We start from the raw sequence: 16,846 nt of genomic DNA, 5'->3' as shown, positions 1-16,846 counted from the left end.
GAGCAAACCCACAGCAGAGTCATTCGACGTTTTGAAGAAAATTGGTAGGTAGGTCATCACAGAGCAGACCCACTGTAGTCCTGGTAGAGTGTATGGTATTGGTGGTCCACCTGAGGTGCAGATCCACTGCAGTCCTTGTAGAAATAATGGTACTGGTGGGTCATCAAAGGTGCAGACTCACTGTAGTCCTTGTACAGACGGCCAGCAGCCATCTGTCGCGCCTGTGCAGGTGCACAATCACTATCGAAGAGCCTTGCGGAGAATATAGCAAGTCCATAAACCACCACTTGTCCACTCACAAAAAATTTGAAATGTCCTTAGAACCAGCAATGCTGTTATCCAGTCCCTTGCCGAATTATTAGCACATGTGCAAACACTATCAGTCCCTACTTCTCACATATTGTCCATATACTATGACCAACAGAAACGTGTGCAGTGAAATGTAACTTACCAAGTTAATAATTTGATGAACTGGTGTCAATTACAATTTTATAACATAAGAATACAATAACAAAGGTACAAAATACATCATTAAAGAACATAACAATACAGATAACATTTGTAGTAGTACAGGCTTTAGAAACGAATAGAAATAAACAGATACATCAGTGTTACAGGAATTATGGCATAAGTAAATATATAAAATAATGAGAATAGTGTTCGAAACATTAATTTCACACATGAGCATTAAAACAAAACAGAGCAAATAATGTCTAAGCATCTTTACAAGGTAAATAACATATTATCAGAAAAATTCTAGAACATAAATCTTATTAGCTAAACACGTACAGACAGGAAAAACCAAATTCACAGTGTAACAACACAAAAATACAGGACAGGGTTTGTTTTCAGTGTGACATTTGGTACTGCAGTCCAACCCAAAACTTCATTCCATAGAGCTTTCGTCTTATTTCAACATTTGTTTCCACCAAAAAAATCCTATCCAAGCATGCTTTCTGTATTTATATGTTCACACATTTCTTACCTCATTATTGATTTTCCATTATCTTACATCAATTATTTCCAAGAAAATCCTACCTAAACCTGTTGTCCCTACTTTTTTGTTCATATCCTCTTTCAAAGTACTTTTTGGCCAAACCATTTTCTTATAGCTTCTCAATGCATTTCTTCCAATTCATCACAACTTGTTGTCTGATATAGCCTATCCCATCTTAAGCTAACTTAAATATACTGAGCTCAGATGCTAAACTAAGAGACGAGGCAATGCAGCAGCACAAAACAATTAACACAAACAGCAATGCAAGCAGCAGTAAATCTAAATTAACAGATAAAATGCAAAATTACAACTAATATGAGCCAATGTGCAGCAACAAGAAAAATAAATCAGTAGTAAAACTGGCTTAACAGAGTAATGTAAAGTGAAATTTAGTAGCACTATGCTTGGCAAACAGCAGCAGCAAATGCAATAACTTATATCTAAACATGACATAGCTCAAGCAGAAAAAAATATTACACTAAAGACAACAATGCAGACAAGGGAAATGTATATTCACATCTCAATGTCTATCTAATTAAAGTGGTGCACCACAAGAAGTTATTCTACCAAAAAAATTACCAAGTAGTTGAAAAGAAAATTCCGTATGCAATTCCTGTGAAGGGAAATGTCTTTTTATGCTCCTTCTTTTTTTGAATAGATCATAAAATTATTTACTGGATCTGTAGGCATAAAATATTTATTATTAGTACATCTATTAAATTTTATTTTAACCAATGTTGCTGCAGCTAGAAACTTGATATTAAACAAAATGAGTAAATAAATACACAAAGCAAGCCATATGTCATTTCTCTCAACTAGCAAGACAATAGCCGTGAAATGTTTCTCATCGTTTCATTAGGCATTTTAGTAAATATCATAAATTAAGAGCTCCACAGTATAATCATATTATGTTTTCAAGTTTGAGCGAGTCGTATTTGCGATGCTTTTTTTACAAAAGAATGTCAATAGCGAGGATAATGGCCTCCCCCCTTTTTTTTCTAGCTGTGCCTCTGAAAAGGCACACACTAATGGCTTTTTCTCCAGGCATCTGACACAGCTGGGTGCCCACGACGCATTACGTGCAGGTGGTCACTTAACTTTCTTACGGAAATATTTACGACAGCAGTTTCTGCTACAGTGACAGTCTCATATAAAAATGTTTCACAGGTCAAGAATTTGCGTTACAAATCTGTAGAAACAATATGCTATTGATATAACAGTGTCCAAAAAATTTTCATCAGCATTATAATACATTCACGCATTTACATACATTTCATAACTCTTAAAGTACGATTCTTGGTTTCAAACAACCTTTTTCACAAACCAGAGTCCCTAACCACTACTCATTATTCCTTACCTTATTCATCGACACTTCTTCAATATTTCATCATAACAGATACGTAGCATAATCAAATAACTCATATAGCATCAGCTTATTGAACATAAACATACCGCAACAGCATAATACACATAGTCATCGTAATAATAACATCATAACACCTCAGTCAACTCTCAAAATCGTCGTAGCTTCCTCCAATAATTAAAAAAAATTCTCTGCTCATGTCAAAAGTGTCATCTGCCTCAAACGTACTTTAAAAATCGTGATCCCATACCAAATATATTATTCAAAGATCTCATATCACAATGGGTATGAAAAAATATGAACAGTTCACAAAGTACAGACAAAATACAATTTCGTAAGTGTGAAGTTATACAACGGTGTAATTACGTAAACATCTGTCACTGATGTAGTAAAAAAAAGTTTATCTCTCAGTTAAATGATCAGAGAGCTGTGTAATTTACGTGTTAGAGGAATATGGTACCGATGTGTAAAGTTGTATAAGCAAATACCATATTAGCTAGGGCTCCTTGTGCTTGCCAAACACATGGTACACAAAGTAGGCGTGTACCCCCAGAGGATTAATGTAATTATACCCTCAGATGTTACAGATTACAGCAATGGAATGAAATGTATCACGGAAAACCTTTGTATCATTGTACTTCAAATATCTTTAAAAATAAATGTTTTAAGTACAAAATTAATCACTCAAATACGTGTACTGTAGCGCTAAATGTGCGTCTTGCTGTAAGATAATCTCTGTGGAAGTGTCGTAGTTATTGTCCTCCGGAAGCTAAGTTCTGCAGAAGCCAATGTACTTACCTCATGATAAACAAAAGTGAAATGCTATGTGTATAGATATCGTAGTAATTACGTACATTACCGTGATCAAAAAAGTACTGTGCTGTAACGTAATGTTGTGCTACGTAAAAGGCAGTCTCGTTGTAGCTATTCCACAAAAGTTAGAACTAAAACATGTTTTACTTTCCAGAAGAATTCAGAAAAACTGTGCAGATATAAAACAGATACACCGCAAAGGCAACATTGTAATTTGTCACTCTTTAGTAACGTCGTGATATAATCGTGTAGCTGTCACATAAACTAACCACTGTGTCGTCTGGTATCTCACAGAAAGTACTTTAAATCCAGAATGTATCTTCAAGTAAACCAAAATGTTGCATTAAAATCTCATTAGCAGTACCTGTAAATGTTCTAAGTATGTGAGCATTATAGTCCTTACGTAATCGTGCAACTAACAAGCAAGAATGTACACACACAATAACACTGTGTCGTCTGTTCACAATAACAATGCATTCGTAATTTCTGTTTAAATAAGTTCTCTTGTTTCTTGACTGGATATTTAACTTCAAACATTGTTGCATGTTAACAGATTCTAAGTCTGACAAAGCATGCTAGCAATGTAAAGTGAAAAGTTTTATGGCAAAGACAAAGTTAAAAAGCAGATTATCTTTCAATAAACCGTTTTACATGTGAAATGTGGTGCAAACCTTTACTCTTCCTAGTACGCAGAGTTTCAGCTTCAACGCAATTATCATGTGGTATACGTCGGATTCTGTAAGGTTCATTGTAAACTAGAAAGAATTTGTGACTCAAGTGTTTCTTCTTATGTGACAATGAATGAGCTTTAATGAGAACTTTCTGACCAATATATAATTTCTTTGCATTTGCTTTACCGTGCAGTTTTCTCCTTTTGTCTGCTGCAGATTTTATATTTTTAATAGCCAAATCAATTATGTCTTTGTGTCGAAGTTTACGTGTATTCGGGAAAGGTACAAGGTCTCTGATTCTGTTCGGTGGTTCTTCATTCTTTAGTACAAGAGTAGGTGGTAAAGCAGTGGAGTCATGAGGCACTTCATTCAGCACGTTTTGAAATAAGTGTAAATATCTGTCCCAATGCTGATGCTTTCTGTGACAATAAAGTCTGCAAAGCTTATTGATTTCTTTCATATTCCGTTCACATGGGTTACAATGTGGTGAGTACAATGAAATAAAAACAGGTTTGATTTTATGGTTCCAAAGCATGCGTGACCAAACAGCAGATCTGAATTGCGGTCCGTTATCTGAAATGACTTTGCTGATGTGTCCAACTTCACGTAAGAAATTTTTAACAATAGCGTTGGATAGAGACCGTCCAGTGGCTTTACGTAACGGCGTGAAAGAAACAAATTTTGAAGTAAGTTCAACAGCGACTAGAACGTACGCAAATTCATTAGATGTTCTGACAAGCGGTCCCAAGAGATCAACAGCAGCAAATTCTTTTAATTTAGAAGGAATGATAGGAAACAGCGGAGCATGATGGGAGATAGTAGATGGTTTCGCCTTTTGACAAAGTTTACAAATAGACAAGACTCTTCGAATTCTCTTTTCTATATTGTTAAAATAACAAGTCGTTCGAAGAATATGATAACATTTTCGTGGGCCAAAATGAGCATAGCTGAAATGAATGTACCAAATGAGCTTATTAACAAAATCGTCAGGAATGCAAGTACCCATAGCTTGTCATCAACAGTGCAGCGTTTGAACAGTATGTTGTTTCTAACCAGATAATAATGCCGAATCTGTGTGTGTGTCTTTTCATGCCATTTGCTCTTGATGTCTTTCCAAATCGGATCTTTATCTTGTTCATGAGCAATGTCCTTTAAAGATGTGGTGATGAAGTTTTCAAAGGTGACTTTCTGAATGTAAAGAATACTGAAATTTTTCTCGAGGTTGCCTTCTGTGTTACTTTTCTCAAGCCCAGCCGGTGCGCGTGACAGTGCGTCCGCAACAATGTTCTCCTTGCCGGGAATGTAGACTATTGTGAAGTGGAATTCTTGCAGAAACAATGCCCAACGTTTTAACCTGTCATGATTTAGTTTTGAAGACATAAGAAATTATAATGCACGATGATCACTGTATACTTTTACGTGCTTACCAGAAAGAAAGAAACGGAACTTGTTAAATGCCTAAACGATAGCTAAAGCTTCTAATTCAGTAACGGAATAATTTTTTTCAGATTTTGTTAGCACTCGGCTAGCAAAAGCAATGGTTTTCTGAACGGTAGTGTCGTTTTCTATGGCTTCTTGAAATAAATGGGCACCTAGACCGACTTTAGAAGAATCCGTGCTAAGGCAGAAATCTTGTGACAGATCTGGATGAGCTAGTATCGGCGCGATAAGTAGCGATTATTTCAAAGAATTGAATTCCAACTGTGCTTGTTCGTCCCAGTTCCAAATAGTATTTTTTCCAGTGAGAGAACAAAGTTTTGGTGTAACTAGAATTTGCATATTCAGAAAACGACGGTAAAAATTTACGAGACCTAGAAAACTGCGGACTTGTCTTTTTGTGGATGGAACTGGAATGGCTCTGATTGCTTCTAACTTTTCAGGATCCGGCTGAATGCCTTCAGAAGAAATAATATGTCCCAAAAACCTCACCTTTGACCTACCGAATTCAGACTTTTCCAAGTTAACTGTAATTCCAGATTCTGCAAAAATACGTAACAAACTGTTGAGGATGCGATTATGTTGTTCCCATGAAGCTTCTGCTATTAGAATATCGTCCACATATAAGGTGATGTGACGTTTTAAGAACTCAGGTAATATGGAATTTAACCCACGAATGAATGCTGCCGAAGAAATGTTCAAACCAAAAAGGAAGTTTCCGAAACTGATAACAAACGCCGAAACAAAGGAAAGCTGTGTATTTTCTACATTCTGGATGAAGTTCGATCTGAAAAAAGCTGGATCTGAGATCAATGGAAGACAGCACTTTTACACCATTAAAATTTTGAAGAAGTTCTTCCATCGTCTGCGGCCTATTGATTTGTCTCGAATCTAAGACAAGCCTAATCGATCCATTTTTCTTTTCAACAACATGTAATGGATTGTTGTATGAGCTTACTGCAGGCTCAATAATGCCCTCATTAAGCATAGATTGTATTTCTGTTCTAACACGGTCCCTATAATGCGCTGGAATTACGTATGGTCTAACACAAAATTTAGTATGCTCACGAACACGAAATTGGTATTGAAATCCCTTGATTGTTCCTGTTTTGTGAGTAAAAACTGTGGAATGTGCTTGTAAAATCTCAAAAAGGTCTTGCCTATCAGTGTCATTACAATTCTCAATTGTTTGAATTTTATTCTGAATTAACTCATTAGTATCAGATATGTCGTCGATATCATCCCTGTCAGTACTTGCAGAGTGATTGTTAGTGTCTAGTTCCGTAGAAAATCCCGAACTGTTGTCTAACAGAAGGTAAAGCCGATTAATTTCCTCGTCATGGTTTGAGAGCTAATCTTCAAATTTCAAGGCTATTAACTTACCTTCTTTCTCTAAACTTATTTCAGCATCGTGAAAGTTTAAGATTTCTTTGTATTCATTCAAAAAGTCTACTCCCAATATAATTTCCGTCGACAATAATGGAACAATAAGAAAGTTCGTAGAGAAGCTGTGGCTTTGACAAAAGAATTCTAAGTTGGTTTGTTGGCGTACATCTACACTTTTTCCAAATATTGCACCTTGTAATTTAATCTCACGTAACGGAAGTGTGGGACAATCGTTCGATTTGTTGCATTTGCTAAAGGCTGTTTCACTAATTACTGAAATGGAACTCCCATAGTCAAGTACTGCTGTAAATTTTGCGTCATTTACAGTAATTGTAATCACAGGATATGCAATGTTGTTATGTTTTACGTCGAGTTCCTGGAGTAAGATGTCCCTAATGTCTTCCATTTTTACGTAATTACTAGCTACAGCAGCTGCGTCGTCAGTTTCATAAGTACGTTTTGTGGCTGCCAGCGGTGTGAGTCATTGCCTATTGTGTCTTTGTTGGCGCGCGTCGGTATTGGGATTTGGAGACCTAACTTCTACAAATTCACCTTGTCGAGAGGGCTCTGCTCTGTTTGAAGCTCGCCAGTTCTGATGGAATTCAGGTCTGTCGTTACGATCATATCGTCTGTCGTCATGTCGGTAGATTCCATAGTTTCTTTCTTGTTGGTCACGTGGTGGAGAATTTCTCCCTGAATTGTAACTGCGTGCTGGACCGTTGCATCTAAAGTTATTCTGTCTCCCTTGATAATAATTATTTTGGTTCCAATATTGTCATAACCCCCCCCCCCCCCCCCATACTGTGTGTTTCTCTGATTGTCTCTGTGATAGTCATTACCGCGGAGAGATGATCTTTCCCTGTAATTATTGCTACTCTGCCAACGGTTGTCATACGCGTGGTGTCTGTTTTGGTCACGATTTGTGTTGTGAGAATAGCCTTGTCGTGTCCAATTATTATTTCTTTCATCGCGGAATTGCGACGGATGTGACCTGTAATTGTTGTGTTCCTGTTTTCGCGTTCCGTGATTCTCAGTGTCAATTTCTAATTCTTGTAAGAGTCCCTGAAAAGCTTCAATGTCGTCTTTGCAACGTCCTGCCAAAATAATATGTCGTAAATGTTCAGGCAATTTGATTAAGCAAATGCGGATGAGTTCTGATGGACTGTTTGACAGGTACTGATTCTTGTGCAACATGTCTTCAAAATATTTCACATCATCATCATCATTTAAGACTGATTATGCCTTTCAGCGTTCAGTCTGGAGCATAGCCCCCCTTATACAGTTCCTCCATGATCCCCTATTCAGTGCTAACATGTCTTGGAACAGTAGTGTGTAAAAGTAGGATGAAGCAAACAGCTTGGTGGAATGATACAGTCAAGGCAGCCTGTAAAAGGAAAAAGAAAGCGTATCAAAAATGGCTACATACCAGAACCCAGGTAGACAGAGAAAGTTATGTTGAAGAAAGAAACAAAGCCAAACAGATAATTGCAGCATCCAAGAAGAAATCGTGGGAAGACTTTGGAAACAGGTTGTAGACTATGGGTCTAGCTGCTGGAAAACCATTCTGGAGTGTAATTAGCAGTCTTCGAAAGGGAGGTAAGAAGGAAATGACAAGCATTTTGGATGGGTCAGGAAAACTGCTGGTGAATCCTGTGGATGCCTTGGGCAGATGGAGGGAATATTTTGAAGAGTTGCTCAATGTAGGTGAGAATACGATCAGTAATGTTTCAGATTTCGAGGAAGAATGGGATAGGAATGATGATGGAAATAGGATCACATTTGAGGAAGTGGAAAAAATGGTCAATAGATTGCAGTGCAATAAAGCGGCTGGGGTGGATGAAATTAAGTCGGAACTCATCAAATACAGTGGAATGTCAGGTCTTAAATGGCTACACAGGATAATTGAAATGGCCTGGGAGTCGGGACAGGTTCCATCAGACTGGACAAAAGCAGTAATCACACCAGTCTTTAAACATGGAAACAGAAAAGATTGTAACAACTACGGAGGTATCTCTTTAATCAGCATTGTGGGTAAAATCTTCTCAGGTATTGTTGAAAGGAAAGTGCGAGTATTAGTTGAGGACCAATTGGATGAAAATCAATGTGGGTTTAGGCCTCTTAGAGGTTGTCAGGACCAGATCTTTAGCTTATGGCAAATAATGGAGAAGTGTTATGAGTGGAACAGGGAATTGTATCTATGCTTTATAGATCTAGAAAAGGCATATGACCGGGTTCCTAGGAGGAAGTTATTGTCTGTTCTACAAGATTATGGAATAGGAGGCAAACTTTTGCAAGCAATTAAAGGTCTTTACATGGATAGTCAGACAGCAGTTAGAGTTGACGGTAAATTGAGTTCATGGTTCAGAGTAGTTTCAGGGGTAAGTCAAGGCTGCAACCTGTCTCCACTGTTGTTCATATTATTTATGGATCATATGTTGAAAACAATAGACCAGCTGTGTGAGATTAAGATATGTGAACACAAAATAAGCAGTCTTGCACATGGGGATGACTTAGTTGTGATGGCAGATTCGATTGAAAGTTTGCAAAGTAATATTTCAGAGCTAGATCAGAAATGTAAGGACTATGGTATGAAGATTAGCATCTCCAAAACGAAAGTAATGTCAATGGGAAAGAAATATAAACGGATTGAGTGCCAAATAGGAGGAACAAAGTTAGAACAGGTGGATGGTTTCAAGTACTTAGGATGCATATTCTCACAGGATGGCAACATAGTGAAAGAACTGGAAGCGAGGTGTAGCATAGCTAATGCAGTGAGCGCTCAGCTACGATCTACTCTCTTCTGCAAGAAGGAAGTCAGTACCAAGACTAAGTTATCTGTGCACCGTTCGATCTTTCGACCAACTTTGTTGTATGGGAGCGAAAGCTCGGTGGATTCAGGTTACCTTATCAACAAGGTTGAGGTTACGGATATGAAAGTAGCTAGGATGATTGCAGGTACTAGTAGATGGGAACAATGGCAGGAGGGTGTCCACAATGAGGAAATCAAAGAAAAACTGGGAATGAAATCTATAGATGTAGCAGTCAGGGCGAACAGGCTTAGATGGTGGGGTCATGTTACACGCGTGGGAGAAGCAAGGTTACCCAAGAGACTCATGGGTTCAGCAGTAGAGGGTAGGAGGAGTCGGGGCAGACCGAGGAGAAGGTACCTGGATTCGGTTAAGAATGATTTTGATGTAATAGGTTTAACATCAGAAGAGGCACCAATGTTAGCACTGAATAGGAGATCATGGAGGAACTGTATAAGGGGGGCTATGCTCCAGACTGAACGCTGAAAGGCATAATCAGTCTTAAATGATGATGATGATGATGATGATGATGACTGTGCTGATAAACCTCTTACATTATTTGCTTTTCAAACAGCTGAGCAAAACTGAACGTACTCAAACATTCACTAAAGTGACACACAATATTACCTTAATAGTCATAATATATACAGCAGTTCATGACATCCAGTCTTACAAATTTCAAAACTCCGCCATCTCTCTCCCCACATCCACCACTGCTGGCGGCTCACCTCCAACTGCGCAACCCTACGCGCTGCTCACATCCAGCTGCCCAACACTACAATGGCAGACAACAATGGAAACTAGCCACAGACTGCACACAGCACAGCCAGTGATTTACATACAGAGCGCTACGTGGCGTTACCAATATAACAACCTAAACAGCCTACTTACACAGTCAGTAGTTATGCATTCAGACTGACTGCGTCGGAATGGTAAAAGTCAGACATGAGGCACGGAATGACTTTCTTCCTCATATGACGCGTTTCGGAATTTATTCATCGTCAGATATCCAGGAGGGATTACCTTGGATGTCTGATGAGGGATAAATTCCGAAACGCCCCATATGAGCAACTGATGTTTTGACTGTTACCACTCCGACGCAGTTAGCCTGAATGCAGAACGGCTGACTATTATAATAATGATCGTCTGCCTCATACATGATTTTGTGACACATTTCTAGTATTAAAATTAAAACAGTCTCTAAAATCTTGAAATCCTTGTAGATGATGTCTTGACAGTACCAGTGTCGATAACAGACAAAAATGGTCGAGATTGTCGATTCATCATACGAATGAACTTCTTATACAGGGTGGCCCATTGATAGTGACCGGGCCAAATATCTCACGAAATAAGCATCAAACGAAAAAACTACAAAGAACGAAACTCGACTAGCTGGAAGGGGGAAACCAGATGGCGCTATGGTTGGCCCGCTAGATGGCGCTGCCATAGGTCAAACGGATATCAACTGCGTTTTTTTAAATAGGAACCCACATTTTTTATTACATATTCGTATAGTACGTAAATAAATATGAATGATTTGTTGGACCACTTTTTTGGCTTTGTGATAGATGGCGCTGTAATAGTCGCAAACGTCTAAGTACGTGTTATCACGTAACAATCCGCCAGTGCGGACGGTATTTACTTCGTGACACATTACCCATGTTAAAATGGACCGTTTACCAATTGCGGAAAAGGTCAATATTGTGTTGACGTATAGCTATTGTGATCAAAATGCCCAACAGGCGAGTGCTATATTTGCTGCTCGGTATCCTGGACGACATCATCCAAGTGTCCGGACAGTTCGCCGGATAGTTACGTTATTTCAGGAAGCAGGAAGTGTTCAGCCACATGTGAAACATCAACCAAGGCCTGCAACAAATGATGATGCCCAAGTACGTGTTTTAGCTGCCAATCCGCACATCAGTAGCGGACAAACTGCGCGAGAATCGGGAATCTCCAAAACGTCGGTGTTGAGAATGCTACATCAACATCGATTGCACCCGTACCAAATTTATGTGCACCAGGAATTGCATGGCGACGACTTTGAACGTCGTGTACAGTTCTGCCACTGGGCACAAGAGAAATTACGGGACGATGACAGATTTTTTGCACGCGTTCTATTTAGCGACGAAGCGTCATTCACCAACAACGGTAACGTGAACAGGCATAATATGCAGTATTGGGCAACGGAAAATCAACGATGCTGCGACAAGTGGAACATCAGCGACGTTGGCTGGTTAACGTAAGGTGCGGCGTTATGGGAGGAAGGATAATTGGCCCCCATTTTATCGATGGCAATCTAAATGGTGCAATGTATGCTGATTTCCTACGTAATGTTCTACCGATGTTACTACAAGATGTTTCACTACATGACAGAATGGCGATGTACTTCCGACATGATGGATGTCCAGCACATAGCTCGCGTGCGGTTGCAGCGGTACTGAATAGCATATTTCATGACAGGTGGATTGGTCGTCGAAGCACCATACCATGATCCGCACGTTCACCGGATCTGCCGTCCCCGGATTTCTTTCTGTGGGGAAAGTTGAAGGATATTTGCTATCGTGATCCACCGACAACGCCTGACAACATGCGTCAGCGCATTGTCAATGCATGTGTGAACATTACGGAAGGCGAACTACTCGCTGTTGAGAGGAGCGACGTTACAGGTATTGTGAAATGCATTGAGGTTGACGGACATCGTTTTGAGCATTTATTGCATTATTGTGGTATTCACAGGTAATCACGCTGTAACAGCATGCGTTCTCAGAAATGATAAGTTCACAAAGGTACATGTATCATATTGTAACAACCGAAATAAAATGTTCAAATGTAGCTACGTTCTGTGTTTTAATTTAAAAAAACTACCTGTTACCAACTGTTCGTCTAAAAGTGTGAGCCATATGTTTGTGACTATTATAGCGCCATCTATCAAAAAGCGAAAAAAGTGGTCCAACTAAAACATTCATATTTCTTTGCGTACTACACGAATATGTAGAAAAAAAGGGGGGTTCGTTACAAAAAAAAAACGCAGTTGATAACCGTTTGACCTATGGCAGCGCCATCTAGCAGGCCAACCATAGAGCCATCTTGTTCCCCCCTTCAAGCTAGACAAGTTTTGTTCTTTGTAGTTTTCTTTCGTTTGACGCTTATTTCGTGAGATATTTGGCCCGGTCACTAGCAATGGACCTCCCTGTATACATAATCAAGTTTGTGCCGAAGCCTTAGTGCGCTAGGCTCACTCGTACCTGGTTATTTTTTTTTTAGTTCCACCGTATGACCGGACTGTAGGGCTGTGGCAGCACCTCGGAGGGGCAGGGCAGAACTCGCAGTCCTGGTTGCACAACTGTGTTGCGCAAAGTGACGTGGCCGGCGAACCGGAAGCACGGCTGCTCGATGCGGGGCGACGCGACTTGGCGGCGCGGCCTGCCGGTGCAGTGTGGCGTAGTGTAGCCTAGTGTAGCGTAGTGTAGCGCGGCTTTGGCGGGCCGCGGAAACCCGATAGCGCTGGCGGCGAAAGGCAAGAGGCTCCGCGTGTGGGCGGCAAGGGCCCGCGGCCGTGGCCGCCGCAGCAGACTCGCTCGCGTCGCAGCACGCGTGTGGCTCTGCGGTGGTCGCGGCGCTGGCGGCGGTTGTACAGAGGTGGACAACGCTGGAAAGTCTGTGTGACAGTCCAACCGTGCGCCGTCCGCCCCCGGTAGCTGAGTGGTAGCCGGCACGGTAGCTCAGCGTGTTCGGTCAGAGGGTTTGCTGCTCTCTGTAATAAAAAAAAACTGAGTTAATCGATCAACGACGAACTTAAACGGGTGTCTTCAGATGTCCGCCCCGAGCAGATGCAACGAACGAAAGCAAACAAAACGATATATATATATATATATATATATATATATATATATATATATATATATATATATATATATATACTCAAGCTGCAATCAGTAGTACATTATCAATTTTCCTCCCCACGATTTCAGAATTTGATTAAATATGCGTGGCACTCCTCGAAATATGCTGATATTACACCTGATTCATTGCTAATACCAGCCCAGTTTTGTCTACGGACATCTAACAACGTCTGTGATTCGCAGGGCTGTCATATGTCGTCTTTGCTTGTATGTTCTTGGTGCACAAAAAACCTATGTTTTGAACATTGTATCAATGTTTCGCATTTTTGCGGTAATTACAAGAAATAAAATTTGGACGTGTTCTAAACCGTATATTTATTTGTGCCTATTTCATAGCTATTTGGAAAGAATGTCGTAGATAACAAAGCAGCCATATTTGTCAACGAATGTTTAATTATCATACGATCGCTTTCACTGGAGGAATCAGCTCTCTCACCGCTGTGGCAAGAGAGCGGCGCGTAGCTAACGCCACCTTGTCCCTAGATGGCGTTGGTATAACGTAGCGAGAGAGGTCAGGGTTGGACAAGAGGCAGTTATAAGCGTGGAAACCATGCAACAATAATGTCTTACTTCATAAAATTGTTTACAGACTTCCAGGTCATGTCAGCAGCTAAAATTCTGCATACAGACTTCTTGCAATGTTAACTCACAGTGGTAAAAAAAGCAACACAGGTTTCGACATGACAAGTCTGACCATTCCCTTGTTAGTAGCGCGCGCAAATTGTGGTTGGCCTAGGTAAGAAAGGGGAACCAAGAGTCAGTCGGGGACGAGCTACCAAACTGTGAACTGCCCGTCTGAAAGTTGTATATTGTGCTGGTTCCGAGAGAGTCTTTTCCTGACGTTTTCCTATGCCTCGGATGGATGGACAAAGAGCTGGAAATATTCTGAAATTGGTATCCATCATCGCCACCAAGAAATGACAGTTCAGCTACTCTACCCGCAAATCCACCTAACAACGCGCAGTCGCCACCACATTGCGCAATCACTGTAAAGGAGAGATATAATAAAAAAGAACAGTGAAGGATCAGCTTGTTGGGTGTGTTAGTGTGCTCAAATATAAGGTAATTTATAACTGAATTTATGTACCTACCTTGATTTTGTTTCCTTATCATAACACCTCTCAGGTTCCTCTCCGTTTGAACTAAAGTGATTACCGAGTGTCCTAACTGAAAGAACATTAAAGTCCAGTGTTTTAATTTCTCTTGAACATAGTAAAAAGGAAGTTAAAGTTAATGTGGCAAGAAAGTGAACTAAAGTAATTGATGCTTGCAGAAAATAATTTTTCTATTAAAACTGCTTATTAATATGTTGTTGCCAACTTCAATATTAAAAGTTCTTGAGACTGAGGCTTATAAAGTTTTGCTTAGTAAATGATCACATTGCTGCTTGTTGTAAATCGCAAAAAGTGAATCACAACCTTACAAATATGTTAATTTTGTGTCTCACTGTAGTAAAAATGGAAAACTGCAATAGTGGAAAGTTATATACTCATGCTTGCTAAGCACTTGTTTCTTTTGTGCATTGAAAGTGCACATTAATAATGTAATAGCATCCACAGGTTATCCTTTATGCTCATGATAAATAACAACTAAAAGAAAGTCCACTATTTATGAAAACAATAACTTCTATATTCAAAGACAGTGAGAAGTAATTTGTTAGTGAAATACATTTAACTTTCATTCTAAATAGAAAAGTAATTAGCTGAGGGAAACTTAATCTAAGACCAGTTCATAATTTTGCAGTAAACTACATTTACAATTTTTTTGTCAGGTAGGAAAATATTTGAAAGGTAATACTGATCGTATGTCCAGTTTATGATTCTACAGTGAATATTAATAGTAATGTTATAAAGACCATTCAGTTTGAATAATCCCTGAAAGTAATAGTGTGTATTGTTATCTGTTATATTTATGTAAGTAGTTTGTTCTGCTCTAGTTGTTAGTTCTAACCTTAACGTTAACATATGCAGGTGTCAGAGTTCATTGCACTCGCGTGTGGCAAAGTATAGGCTGTGTTAAAGTTACTCATACTTATTTTCTTGAACGAGAATGTCAATCATTCTCTTGCCTAATTAGGCTGGCGACCGTTTTCCTTATTCTTTGAACAGTGTAGATATGTAAAATATTGTTTGTTTCTGACTTTCACTTCCGATAAGCCACCTCCGTTAGGTACAACACGGTCAGCATAACAAAATTCCTCTCAGAGGGTAACACTTCTCTGTTGCGTTATATCATAATTCCTTTAACAAGATAGTTTTATTTCACGACCTGCCTCCTACTTTAAGGTTATGGTATAGCAGTAGTGGACGGTAGCGTTACACATGGCTTTTCCGTGACAGGAGTATTTGTTCTGTTGGGGCATAGTACGTAATACGAGGTGCATTCAAGTTCTAAGGCCTCCGATGTTTCTTCTCCGGACTGGAAAGAGATAGAACTATGAGCATTGTTTTAAAATGAGGCTGCGTTCATTGTCAATACGTCCCAGAGATGGCAGCACCGTATGGCAGATGGAATTTTACCACCAGCGGCGAGAATGAGAACTATTTTAAATACTTAAAATGGCGACGTTTTCCTTACTTGAACAGCGTGCAATCATTCGTTTTCTGAATTTGCGTGGTGTGAAACCAATTGAAATTCATCGACAGTTGAAGGAGACATGTGGTGATGGAGTTATGGATGTGTCGAAAGTGCGTTCGTAGGTGCGACAGTTTAATGAAGGCAGAACATCGTGTGACAACAAACCGAAACAACCTAGGGCTCGCACAAGCCGGTCTGACGACATGATTGAGAAAGTGGAGAGAATTGTTTTGGGGGATCGCCGAATGACTGTTGAACAGATCGCCTCCAGAGTTGGCATTTCTGTGGGTTCTGTGCACACATTCCTGCATGACGACCTGAAAATGCGAAAAGTGTCATCCAGGTGGGTGCGACGAATGCTGACGGACGACCACACGGCTGCCTGTGTGGCATGTTGTCAAGCAATGTTGACGCGCAACGACAGCATGAATGGGACTTTCTTTTCGTCGATTGTGACAATGGATGAGACGTGGATGCCATTATTCAATCCAGAAACAAAGCGCCAGTCAGCTCAATGGAAGCACACAGATTCACCGCCACCAAAAAAATTTCGGGTAACCGCCAGTGCTGAAAAAATGATGGTGTCCATGTTCTGGGACAGCGAGGGCGTAATCCTTACCCATTGCGTTCCAAAGGGCACTACGGTAACAGGTGCATCCTACGAAAATGTTTTGAAGAACAAATTCCTTCATGCACTGCAACAAAAACGTCCGGTAAGGGCTGCGCTAGTGCTGTTTCACCAAGACAACGCCCCCGCACATCGAGCTAACGTTACGCAACAGTTTCTACGTGATAACAACTTTGAAGTGATTCCTAATGCTCCCTAGTCACCTGACCTGGCTCCTAGTGACTTTTGGCTTTTTCCAACAATGAAAGACACTCTCCGTGGC

The sequence above is a fragment of the Schistocerca cancellata genome, chromosome 5 (genome assembly GCF_023864275.1).
Source record: "Schistocerca cancellata isolate TAMUIC-IGC-003103 chromosome 5, iqSchCanc2.1, whole genome shotgun sequence".
In the NCBI taxonomy this organism is placed as follows: domain Eukaryota; kingdom Metazoa; phylum Arthropoda; class Insecta; order Orthoptera; family Acrididae; genus Schistocerca; species Schistocerca cancellata.
Note: the sequence above shows the minus strand (reverse complement) of the source record.